Source organism: Papaver somniferum, chromosome 7 (assembly GCF_003573695.1).
Source record: "Papaver somniferum cultivar HN1 chromosome 7, ASM357369v1, whole genome shotgun sequence".
NCBI classification, from domain to species: Eukaryota; Viridiplantae; Streptophyta; class Magnoliopsida; order Ranunculales; family Papaveraceae; genus Papaver; species Papaver somniferum.
The window spans coordinates 163,679,162-163,692,816 of NC_039364.1; the positions used below are offsets into that span (position 1 = coordinate 163,679,162).

Sequence of the window (13,655 nt, forward strand, 5' to 3'; positions counted from 1 at the left end):
TTTGGAAATAGGCTAATCAATGCAATTGTCATACATTGCGCATGACAATTCGGACAATGGTCAAACTCTACATATGATCACAAGAATGTATCACTACAAACCGTGATCATATTATGCTACTTGTATTTGGGGTTATCGCTCGATGAAAAACCCTAAATTAGCTATGGACAAGGATGCAAGTTCAATTAATTGGCCACTTAACTAAACAACCACCAAAATCCTATTACAATACATCAATCATGAGATTATAAAAGCAGTAGAAGTTCGAACGACAATCAAGAGAGAAAACTAATGCATTAATCAAGCACAAGTTGTAGATATAGGACTACATCCTTAACCAATAATATAAGATTTAGCTACTCATAGCTATGGAGTTCATCACAAATATATTAATTGAATAAAAGAAGATGAACATAAGCAAACCCAAGTAGAATAGCCGCTCTCCTCCAAAGCTCCTAGTAGAATACGTGATCCCCCAAATTGTAGAAAGACTTATCATTTATAGCTCCTCTTGTTCCAAAATTAGGTCCAAGTCTTCAAAGACCCTTAGATAAAAATCCACCAAGCCCATATGTGAGAAAAACCCATGTAGAAATTATCCCAAAAATATGTCGCCGGAAAACTAGGTCCACCGCCGGAAGTTAGCCTAGAAACTAGACGGAGAAGTATCTCAGGTGACCGGCAAAGTCCACCCGGTAACCGGTCAAACGGGTCAGGTCATCGAGTCAACTCAGTCAAAGTGACTGAGTCAAACCGAGTCAATGAGTCAGATGGCTAATCAGATGAGTCAGGTCTGGCTCAGTCTGATTCACTTTGGCCTAGGCCATTTTGCACAGGCCTAACTAATATTGCACCAAGATGACGCTTCACTGCCTCAGTCTGCACCAGATCCTCTGTTGTAGCTTCAATCCAACAGTAAACCAACTGCATTATCAACCCAGCTTGCAGCTTACTTATTCCCTGCAAGTCTGACCAACAGAACCACCTCTTCACTTCTTATTGCCTGTCGCTTCCATTTGCCGCAACACTCTGCACTCAAGTCACCACCTGCACATAATCCATCCAGTATCAGCACTTCCATTAAGCTGCCAACCCTTCTGCCAGACACAACCAAAGCCGCAACTGTAATACATTTGGCATCATTGCCTAGTTCATCTCTGCACATCACCATAGCAACAACTCAAGCCTGCACTGCAACATCACAAAACTGCACCTACAATTTCCATTCATTCCTTCTCAGGCAAACACAAGCATTCACTTCAGTACCATCTCAGTCATACCACCTGATCCAGTTAAACATATTCTCGACCCATAACATTGTTTTGCAGCACCAGTAACTGCTACCACCATCTGTTGCAGCTCCACCAGTTCAAGCACAATTCAATTCATTCCAGCTGCACAACAAGACAATGTAACTTGTAATCTCCTCTTTCTACAGCTCCTGCAGCTCAACATCAACCAAAACCACCATGTTTCTGGCACCATCTCTTCCTGCAATCCGAGTGATCTCCAATCCACCAACATAGCACCAGCAACAACATCCGTTCAACACCTCCTGAGTTCACGGCTCAAACTCAGCCCAATATATTACAACTGCTTCTGCAAATACCCATAACTCAAGATATGATAACCCTTCCTCCTGCATTCTTCAAGGTCAGTTTACTAGCTCAACACCTTAGCCTGCACTTCCACAAATCCCCACTGGCATAGCGACGCATTCTGTAACTTCACGTCAACACTGCAATTATCTCTAGCTTCACATTCTCAGACTCCTTGCCATTCACAGATTCCAGCATCATTCTTATTGAACTTCACTTGCCTGCAACTCCATCTTAGTCAGTCCACTAACCCATTAGCACCACTGCAATATCATCAGCCTCTTGCAATGCTCCATCTAGGTTTAACTGAACTGAACAGCAGCAACAATTACATATACTCCATCTCTGCTCAAATACATTCAATCTTGCAGAATTGCAGCTTCAGTTATATCTCCCATTAGCTTCTTATTCTTCTCATAACCACCATCAGACAGCACCAGTGCCTTCAATCACTCTACCAGACCATTCTTATCACCACCACATCCATTCAAACCTCCTTCCAGTTCTTTTAGTCATTTCAGCTGGCATACTGAGATTTAAGCTTCAGAATCCCTTGTAATCCCCAGTTTCATCTTCTCCCTGAGTTCTTCATCCATTACCTGCACTACAACTGCACAGATCTCTTCTATGAGCTCTTCACTAATCCCAATTTCCATTTTCAGCCGAAATCCCAAAATTCCTAACTTCCGAATTCAAGGGTTTGAAATCAACACAGCACATATTCTTGAGATTAAGCACACACCCAAGCTTTATCAACCCTTGAATCAATCATTAACATCACCAGATTCGTAAATCGCTCATCTTCAACAAAACCCTAACTTCTCTCCACTGAAATCTCTGTTCTTCATCAGTTCACCTTCTCTGAATTTAGAACTCTCGAATCGAGCTTAATCTTTGATGAGCAGCATCTACATCTCTCCTCCATCATCACTCAAATTCCTTACTTCTATCGATCTCTCATTTCCTCAGAATAATGGTGCCGCCATAGCCTCCCTTTTCTATCCTCTCGATTTCATTTTCTTCGATCTATCGAACAACAGTAACTCGAACTCAGACATTCAACAACAATCCATTTATCTCAATCCTCTTGTCGAATCCTCCATGTGCTCGTCGATCTCAGATGGGGAATATCACACAACCGCCTCCATTTACTCCTCTCTTTCTCTTTTCATTTTTCGATTTCAAATATGTGGTAATGAGAAGAAATTCTTCTCTGACTTTTTTTTTTGGTTTGTGTAGGAATTGGAATTCCTTAAGGCACCCAGGACATGTAGAAAGGCCACCAAAGAATGACAACCCCCTCTTCCTCCATTATGCTCCCAGTAGCACATGCATACGAAATGATGCTTTCGCCTTCTTGCTCCAAGACCTGCTCCAAATGAACGCTTTCTTCCTCCTCGAATTCAACCACCAACAACAATCGTCTCTTACTTCTCAGATCCACTTTTTCTCTTCAATTTCTCTTCATCACTAAAGTGGCCATGTTTTTCAGACAGAATTCGCATCACTAAAGCCGACATGCTTTTCAGATAGAGATGAAGAAATAAAAGCAAATAATGAGAACTAATCCGCCTCCAACAACGTTTGCACCTTTTTTTTTTCCTTTTAAGCGACGTTTCTTCTTCTTTTGTTCCTAACGACTCCAAAGTACCTAAAACTCAAAAGCGAACATAAGATACATAATTTACAAGAAAACTTAGCAAAGAAAGCATAAACAATAGATAAATATTAAGGTGTTTTAGACACCTATCAAATTCCCCCACACTTAGACTTTGTTAGTCCTCGAGCAAATCAAACAAAATAATTCTAAAACATACAATCAACTCCGTCTCGTCGAGACTACGGTTACTCTTAGCATAAATAACAAGCCTTTAAACCCCTAGGTGTCCCCAGCGGACGAGTTTTAGTCTCGTGAAGGTTTACAAGAGGTGTACCTACAAAACCTGTTACTCCAAATTCCAACTACCTATGAAGAATCTATGAACGACACTAAATATTTTGTACTTGGCATACTATCAATGATTTCGAGAGGAAGTACCCACTTTCAAATCCAATTCATAAATTAGTAATCTAGCTTTATCAAAAAGTTGAACACAACCACAATACTCGGATTCGAATCAACCACAATCACATGAAAAGATTAAGAAGATGGATATAGAAAGTAGATGGTGGCGGACTGTTGACTAAGGTGAACGGTGTTTTCCATATATGTCTGAAGGTCACTGCCAAAACATACCTAAAAATCCTATTAGATTGAGCTACTAGTCAGAATTCTAATATCAACACAGCTAGCATATACAAAGGAACCAGTGGTCGACAATCTTAATTCTAGATCAATTAACTAGCATATACAAGGAAACCAGTGATCGATTTTATCAAACACAATAATAATATTATTTTTTTTCTTTTTTTTTCCAAATCGACAACATGATTGGATCTTTTTGAAACCAAGCGCATGATTCTTATCAGCAAATTACATGGTAATTCCCATGGATCCTGCATTCCACGCTTGCTTAGGATACGGAGACAGGGAGAACACACACATATTGCTATCCAAGCGTCAATTTTTTTTTCTTTTATGTACACCGCTTGGTCAAATTGGTCTAGTCTTTTTTTTTTGTAGTAACTCAATCACTCTATGTCATCCTAGCAGTGATAACAATTCGATGCTGGTGCCCCACCAAATCACTTAGAGAAACAATAGATAAATATGGAAAAATAAAAAAATAGAACGTGATATGGTGACGACTCCGAGATATGGTGACAACTAACATGTTATTTATTCTTATATTTTGTTCGTTTTCATATGAATAGACTCTACTAATGGGTTCCTCAACTCCTATGTTTTCATTAGTGTAAGGCACAAGTTGCTAGATTTCGGAGTTTATAAAGCAAATTTTTTTTTCCTTTTTCCTATTTTTATATATTTTTTTTCAATAAAGGCATCAAATAAACTAACTACACAAACATATAAATGCTCCGCCACACTTAAACTTTACATTGTCCTCAATGTAAAATTTAGTCATTCAAAGTAAAGTTCAAGGTGGGAAATTCCGCAAATGATATGCAAAAACAAAGATAAAATGCTTAGAAATAAAAAAGATAAAGATAAAAATAAAAAAACGGTGGGTTGCCTCCCACTTAGCGCTTGGTTTAAAGTCGTCAGCCCGACTATCTCCGCGCATGCTAAGGCTCCTCCAGAGGGAGTACTTCCACAAGGTTAACTCCTTCCACAACTTCCGAACAGAAGTTCTCATAATATGGTTTCAACCGGTGCCCATTTACTTTAAGTTCATTTCCTGTAGCTAAACTACGAATTTCCACTGCACCATGAGAAAACACATTAGTCACAATAAAAGGTCCAATCCAATGTGACCTTAATTTACCCGGAAATAATTGCAAGCGAGAATTAAACAAAAGCACTTTCTGCCCAATGCAAAAAATTTCTTTGTAATCATATTATCATCAAATGCCTTCGTCTTTTCCTTGTAAATTCGTGAGCTTTCAAATGCATCATTGCGAATCTCTTCTAGCTATTGAAGTTGTAACTTCCTTTGCCTTCCAGCACCATCCAACTCCATATTGCATTTCTTAATAGCCAAAAAAGCCTTATGCTCAATTTCTACGGGTAAGTGACAAGGTTTACCATATACAAGCCTAAAGGGAGACATCCCAATAGGTGTCTTGTATGGTTCTATACGCCCACAAAGCATCATTAAGTCGCGTGCTCCAATCTTTCCTTGTTGGATTCACCGTCTTCTCTAGAATGGATTTCACCTCTCCGTTGGAAACCTCGGCTTGTCCATTTGTTTGTGGATGGTAAGGTGTTGCAATCCTATGCGACACATTGTACTCCCTTAACAAGCTTTGCAAGAACCTATTTTTGAAGTGTGAACCTCCATCGCTAATTATAGCCCTTGGAATTCCAAACCTTGCAAAAAAATTTGCTTGCACAAAATCTGAAACAACTTTAGAATCATTAGTTGGGGTGGCCTTAGCTTCCACCCATTTCGAGACATAATCAACAATAAGCAAGATATAATAATTCCCACTAGAATTGACAAAAGGGCCCATAAAATCAATTCCCCATACATTAAAAACCTCAACAAATTGAATAATAGTTTTTGGCATTTGATTTCGGGCACCTAGATTGCCTGTTCTTTGGCACCTATCACATGTGGTACAAAATGCATGTGCATCCTTAAACAAAGTTGGCCAAAAGAAACCACATTCTAGTACCTTGAGAGCGGTTCTCTTTCTCCCAAAGTGTCCTCCACAAGCATAGGAGTGACAAAAAGACAAGATAGAATTAAATTCATATTCGGGAACACACCTTCTTATTACTTGGTCACTACAATGTTTCCATAAGTATGGATCATCCCATATGTATTGGTTTCCTAACTTCTTAAGTTTGTCCCTCTCAGCACGAGACAAGTTCTTTGGGATTTGTTTATAAACTAAGTAATTAACAATATAAGCGTACCATGGTTCTCCAAAGGCAATTGAGAATAGTTGCTCATCCGAGAAACTTTCACGCATTGGGATAGTTTCTTTGTCCACAACAAGACGGCTCAAGTGATCTGCAACGGTGTTCCCAATCCCTTTCTTGTCTTTGATCTCAATATCAAACTCTTGCAAGAGTAAATTCCATTATATGAGCCTCGGTTTCGCCTCTTTCTTTGTAAGCAAGTACCTAAGTGCTGCATGATTAGAAAAGACAACAACTTTTGTACCAATTAGATAAGAGCGAAACTTTTCCAAAGCAAAAACAATATCTAATAACTCTTTTTCAGTGGTTGTGTAGTTTTGTTGGGCTTCATTGAGTGTCCTATAAGCATAATAAATGGCATGAGGTATCTTCCCCACACGCTGCCCAAGCACCGCACCAACCACATAATCACTTGCATTACACATGAGCTCAAAAGGCTTGCTCCAATCCGGTGGTTTAATGATAGGGACTGAAATCAAAAGTTCTTTCAAACGATTGAATGCTGCCACACACTTTCATCAAAGTTAAAAACCACATCTTTTTGCAATAAGTTGCAAAGTGGTGATGCTATCTTGGAAAAATCCTTGATGAATCTACGATAAAAACCTACATGACCAAGAAAAGAGTGTATTTCCCTCACCGAAGTGGGAGGGTTTAGAGCACGAATAAGGACTATCTTAGATTCTTCCAAGCTTTTAGAAGATATTATATGGCCTAAAACTATGCCATGAGTTACCATGAAATGACACTTCTCCCAATTCAGCACGATATTTGTTTCAACACATCGTTCAAGGATTAATGATAAATTGTGGAAGCAAAGGTCAAATGAATCACCAAAGACACTAAAGTCATCCATAAACACTTCGATTATGTTTTCAACATATTCTGAGAAAATACTTACCATACACCTTTGGAAGGTAGATGGAGCATTGCATAAGCCAAAAGGCATCCTTCTATAAGCAAAAGTACCGAAAAGACAAGTGAAAGTGGTTTTCTCTTGATCCTCCGGTGCTATCACAATCTGATTGTAACCTGAATAGCCATCAAGGAAGCAATAGTAAGAGTGTCCAGCTAAACGTTCAAGCATTTGATCAATAAATGGTAAAGGAAAGTGATCCTTCATAGTGGTGGCATTCAATTTCCTATAATCAATACAAACCCTCCAACCGGTTTGCACACGAGTTGGGACAAGTTCGTTCTTATCATTCTCTACCACCGTTACACCTGATTTCTTTTGTACTACTTGTACCGGGCTTAACCACTTGCTATAGGATATGGGATAGATAACACCCACTTCCAAAATCTTGAGTATCTCCTTTTTCACGACTTCCATCATAGTAGGGTTCAAATAACGTTGCGCTTCCCTTGTAGGCTTTGCATCGTCTTCCAATCGGATCTTGTGCATACAAACGGCAGGGCTTATACCCTTGATATCGGCAATTGTCCATCTTATGGCCGTCTTGTACGTCCTTAGCACCCTTAGAAGTTTTTGATCTTGTAATTCACTAAACTCATTAGAAACAATCACAGGTAAGTCTTCCTTGTCACCCAAATACAAGTACTTTAAGTGACTTGAAGAGGTTTCAATTCTCACTTTGGAGATTTAACAATAGAAGGCACAAGTTTTTCATTATTACAAGGTAAAGAAGCATATGAAATATTCTTAAGTGCAGATTTTTCCGGTAATGAGTCAAGAGAACCAATGGTTTCTTTAATCTCATCACCATACTCCAAACCATCATCAATGGGTGTAGTGAGAACGGTTTCCAAAGTATCAACACCATTCAGCTCAAACATTTGTTGCGCCAATGTATCCATCAAATCAATGGAGAAACAAGAGTGGACATCACTAGGATATCTCATCGTCTCGAAAATGTTGAAACGTATTATTTCTCCATCAAACTCCATAGTTAGCGTTCCCTTGTCAACATCGATAATGGTTTTCGCCGTTTTCATGAAGGGACGCCCAAGTAGCAATGGAAGAGATGAGTCTGGTGAACCTTCATCCATCTCTAACACGCAAAAGTCAGTTGGAAATACTAGTTGATTAACCTGCACAAGAACATCCTCAACAATACTCATTGGGTAAACATTAGAGCGATCGGCTAATTGCAATACAATTCCATCCTTTTTTAGAGGACCAAGATCGAGTGAGTTGTACATAGATGCAGACATAACATTAACGGATGCACCTAAGTCCAACATAGCTTTGTTAAATGTGGTGTTACCAATTGTGACGGGAATGTCAAAGCTACCGGGATCCTTGCACTTAAGTGGGAGTTTGTGTTGTAAGATTGCCGAAGCATTCTCCCCAACACTTAACACTTCATTACCTTTGAGCCTTTGCTTGTTGGTACAAAAGTCCTTCAACACCTTTGCATACTTTGGGACTTGCTTGATCGCATCTATGAGTGGTATGTTCACATGGATCTTCTTGAGAACGTCTAAAATCTCCTTTTCTAGTTCCGCCTTCTTGGAATTTGCAAATCTACGAGGAAAAGGTATAGGAGGAACATAAGTAGAAACTGGAGTTTTAGAGTTAGAAATAGGTACCTCAGAAGTTTGGGGAGAATCCTCATTTTTCTCCTCCAAAACAGGTTCCTTTGGTGTTTCCACCTTGCCCGAATCGGTAACTTCGGGTTGCACAAGTTGTGTACCACTTCTCAACGTAATTGCATTGACACCCTGTTTTCGGTTGATAGGTTGAGAAGGGAGTTTCTCACCATTTTGTGCCTTCAACTGATTCAACTCAATAGCCATAGAACCAACTTGAGTTTGCAACTCCTTAACCGTACTCTCCGTTCTTTGCATAAAAGATTTCAACAACTCTTCCATACTTGACCCCTGATTTTGAGGTTGTTGTTGTTGTTGTGGAAATTGTTGTTGCTGAAATTGTTGTTGTTGTGGTTGAAATCCACTCGGACGATTGAAAGTAGGTTGCTGAACCGCTCCTTGCTTGTTGGCATATCTAAAATTAGGGTGATCTCTCCATCCCGGATTGTAAGTGTTGGAGTAGGGATCATACTGTCTTTGTTGATTTGGAAAGACCGCATTAGCTTGTTCATTGGCGTCTTCATACCCTTGAAGAGAACTTGGTATCACCGCGGCTGCAACTTGTTGCATCATTACTGTCATGTTACCCATTTGTTGATGAAGTTCCTCGACCTCACTCACTTCATTTACTCTCCTAAGAAGCACATCCGAACCACGACTCAAGAATTGTTGGGAGTTCGCTGCCATATTTTCAATCAACTCTCTAGCTTGTTCCACCGTCTTGTTCACTAGTGCACCACCACCCGCAGCGTCAAGAAGATTCCTATCACTTGTTTGGAGTACATCATAGAAGTATTGGATTGTCATAGCGTCACTGAATTGGTGGTGAGGACAGCTTGCCACCAATCTCTTGTATCGTTCCCAACATTCATATAAAGATTCTCCCACATTTTGCTTCATCCCTCAAATCTCCTTGCGAATTTGAGTAGCCTTTGATGCTGGAAAATATCTCTCTAAAAAGAGTGTCTTCAACCCATTCCATGTTGTGACACTTCCGGGAGGGCAAGTAATACAACCAATCCTTAGCACTATCCGCCAAAGAGAATCGGAAAATTTTCAACATTGTACCATCCGCATAAGTATCCGCTGGAAGCATGGCCATGAAAATGGTGTGGAAGTCCATAAGATGCTTGTTTGGGTCTTCATTCACTATGCCCTGGAATTTTGGTAATTCTCTAAGTAACCCCGTCTTGATCTCGAAAGTAGAGTTTGTTTGAATACACCATTGTTATGTATCCAACATGTGAGAAGCCAGGTCCTTGAGTATACGATTTGCATCACCCATTGCTTCTTCTTCTTCAACTAGTGGTTCTTCTACGAATGAAACCTCTTGTTATTCTTATAGTTGTAACTCTTTTTCCACTTCTAACTCTTGTTCTTCCGTTGTGTCCTGATTTGGTTGGAGTATTGTGCCTCTTCGAGTAGCTATCCCGCACCTTGGATAGTTCCAATCTTTAGAAGCCAGAGATTAGGTACCTGAAAACAATTCTCGCAAACAAGTGAGAAACAAGATAAGAAACAAAAAGAAAATATGAAAGCAGAAATGATGATAAGAAACTAAAAACTTAATAACAAGCCGTATGCCTCCCCGGCAGCGGCGCCAAAATTTGATCGCAGTCGTATGCGTCAAAAATAATTTCACTTTCCTAAAGTATATGATAAGAAAGAGTTCGTTTCCACAGAGGGGCAATTGTAGTTATTATGTATTCAATTTCCTAAAGTAACCAATCGGGGAGATTTCTGATTGTTAAGTAAACGATAAAAGTAAATCAAAAGCATAGTAAATTGGAGAAATAATCAATGAGAGAAAGTATTGGTCAAGGAATTCATCTTCAATCTTAAACGAGTGCTTGCATACATGATTAGAATTATAATTTAATCTCTTCATCATCAAAAGCCTAGAGTATCAAGAAAGCAAGATATTCCATTAATTTCCTAAGTTCATCAACACACACATTAGAGCTGCGTATGTGAATTCTACCTAAAGCATAACCTAACGCCCTGCGCTAATTAAGTTCAATTCCTAGGAGCATTTAGTTTTGGAAATAGGCTAATCAATGCAATTGTCATACATTGCGCATGACAATTCGGACAATGGTCAAACTCTACATATGATCACAAGAGTGTATCACTACAAACCGTGATCATATTATGCTACTTGTATTTGGGGTTATCGCTCGATGAAAAACCCTAAATTAGCTATGGACAAGGATGCAAGTTCAATTAATTGGCCACTTAACTAAACAACCACCAAAATCCTATTACAATACATCAATCATGAGATTATAAAAGCAGTAGAAGTTCGAACGACAATCAAGAGAGAAAACTAATGCATTAATCAAGCACAAGTTGTAGATATAGGACTACATCCTTAACCAATAATATAAGATTTAGCTACTCATAGCTATGGAGTTCATAACAAATATATTAATTGAATAAAATAAGATGAACATAAGCAAACCCTACTAGAATAGCCGCTCTCCTCCAAAGCTCCAAGTAGAATACTTGATCCCCCAAATTGTAGAAAGACTTCTCCTTTATAGCTCCTCTTGTTCCAAAATTAGGTCGAAGTCTTCAAAGTCCCTTAGATAAAAATCCACCAAGCCCATATGTGAGAAAAACCAATGTAGAAATTATCCCAAAAATATGTCGCCGGAAAACTGTGTCCACCGCCGAAAGTTAGCCGGGAAAGTGGCCGGAGAAGTATCTCAGGTGACTGGCAAAGTCCACTCGGTCACCGGTCAAACGGGTCAGGTCATCGAGTCAACTCAGTCAAAGTGACTGAGTCAAACCGAGTCAATGAGTCAGATGGCTAATCAGATGAGTCAGGTCTGGCTCAGTCTGATTCACTTTGGCCTAGGCCATTTTGCACATGCCTAACTAATATTGCACCAAGATGACGCTTCACTGTCTCAGTCTGCACCAGATCCTCTGTTGTAGCTTCAATCCAACAGTAAACAAACTGCATTATCAACCCATCTTTCAGCTTACTTATTCCCTGCAAGTCTGACCAGCAGACCTCTTCACTTCTTATTCTCTGTCGCTTCCATTTGCCGCAGCACTCTGCACTCAAGTCACCACCTGCACATAATCCATCCAGTATCACTTCCATTAAGTTGTCAACCCTTCTGTCAGACACAACCAAAGCCGCAACTGTAATACATTTGGCATCATTACCTAGTTCATCTCATCACATCACCATAGCAACAGCTCAAGCCTGCACTGCAACATCATAAAAATGCACCTCCAATTTCCAGTCATTCCTTCTCAGGCAAACACAACCATTCACTCCAGTACCATCTCAGTCATACCACCTGATCCAGTTAACCATCTTCTCGACCCATACCCTTGTTCTGCACTACCAGCAACTGCTACCACCATTTGTTGTAGCTCCACCAGTTCAAGCACAATTCAATTCATTCCAGCTGCACAACAAGACAATGTAACTTGTAATCTCCTCTTTCTACAGCTCCTGCAGCTCAACATCAACCAAACCCACCATGCTTCTGGCACCATTTTTTCCTGCAATCCGAGTGATCTCCAATCCACCAACATAGCACCAGCAACAACATCAGTTCACCACCTCCTGAGTTCACAGCTCAAACTCAGGCCAATATATTACAGCTGCTTCTGCAAATACCCATAACTCCAGCTATGATAACCCTTCCTCCTGCATTCTACAAGGTCAGTTTACTAGCTCAACACCTTAGCCTGCACTTCCACAAATCTCCAATGGCATAGCGATGCATTCTGTAACTTCACTTCAACACTGCAATTATCTCTAGCTTCACATTCTCAGACTCCTTGCCATTCACAGATTCCGGCATCATTCTTATTGAACTGCACTTGCCTGCAACTCCATCTTAGTCAGTCCACTAACCCATTAGCACCACTGCAATATCATCAGCCTCTTGCAATGCTCCATCTAGGTTTAACTGAACTGAACAGCAGCAACAATTACATATACTCCATCTCTGCTCAAATACATTCAATCTTGCAGAATTGCAGCTTCAGTTATATCTCCCATTAGCTTCTTATTCTTCTCATAACCACCATCAGACAGCACCAGTGCCTTCAATCACTCTACCAGACCATTCTTATCACCACCACATCCATTCAAACCTCCTTCCAGTTCTTTTAGTCATTTCAGCTGCCATACTGAGATTTAAGCTTCAGAAACCCTTGTAATCCCCAGTTTCATCTTCTCCCTGAGTTCTTTATCCATTACCTGCACTACAACTGCACAGGTCTCTTCCATGAGCTCTTCAGTAATCCCAATTTCCATTTTCAACCGAAATCCCAAAATTCCTAACTTCCGAGTTCAAGGGTTTGAAATCAACACAACACAAATTCTTGAGATTAAGCACACACCCAAGCTTTATCAACCCTTGAATCAATCATTAACATCACCAGATTCTTAAATCGATCGTCTTCAACAAAACCCTAACTTTTCTCCACTGAAATCTTTGTTCTTCATCAGTTCACCTTCTCTGAATTTAGAACTCTCGAATCGAGCTTAATCTTTGATGAGCAGCAATTACATCTCTCCTCCATCATCACTCAAATTCCTTACTTCTATCGATCTCTCTTTTCCTCAGAATAATGGTGCCGCCATAGCCTCCCTTTTCTATCCTCTCGATTTCATTTTCTTCGATCTATCGAACAACAGTAACTCGAACTCAGACATTCAACAACAACCCAGTTATCTCAAACCTCTTGTCGAATCCTCCATGTGCCCGTCGATCTCAGATGGGGAATCTCACACAACCGCCTCCATTTACTCCTCTCTTTCTCTTTTCTTTTTTCGATTTCAAATATGTGGTAATGATAAGAAATTCTTCTCTGACTTTTTTTTTGGTTTGTGTAGGAATTGGAATTCCTTAAGGCACCCAGGACATGTAGAAAGGCCACCAAAGAATGACAGCCCCCTCTTCCTCCATTATGCTCCCAGTAGCACATGCATACGAAATGATGCTTTCGCCTTCTTGATCCAAGACCTGCTCCAAATGAACGCT

The 13,655-nt window shown here is 39.9% G+C and overlaps 1 long non-coding RNA gene across 1 annotated transcript; it reads right to left on the minus strand.

Moving 5' to 3' along the window:
- Positions 1-10,953: 10,953 nt before the first annotated feature.
- On the minus strand, positions 10,954-13,453 carry LOC113298954. Its single transcript, XR_003334514.1, has 2 exons — positions 11,818-13,453; positions 10,954-11,721 (listed from the first exon to the last, which is right to left on the minus strand). It is a non-coding gene; the product is annotated as an uncharacterized LOC113298954 (long non-coding RNA).
- Positions 13,454-13,655: the final 202 nt, after the last annotated feature.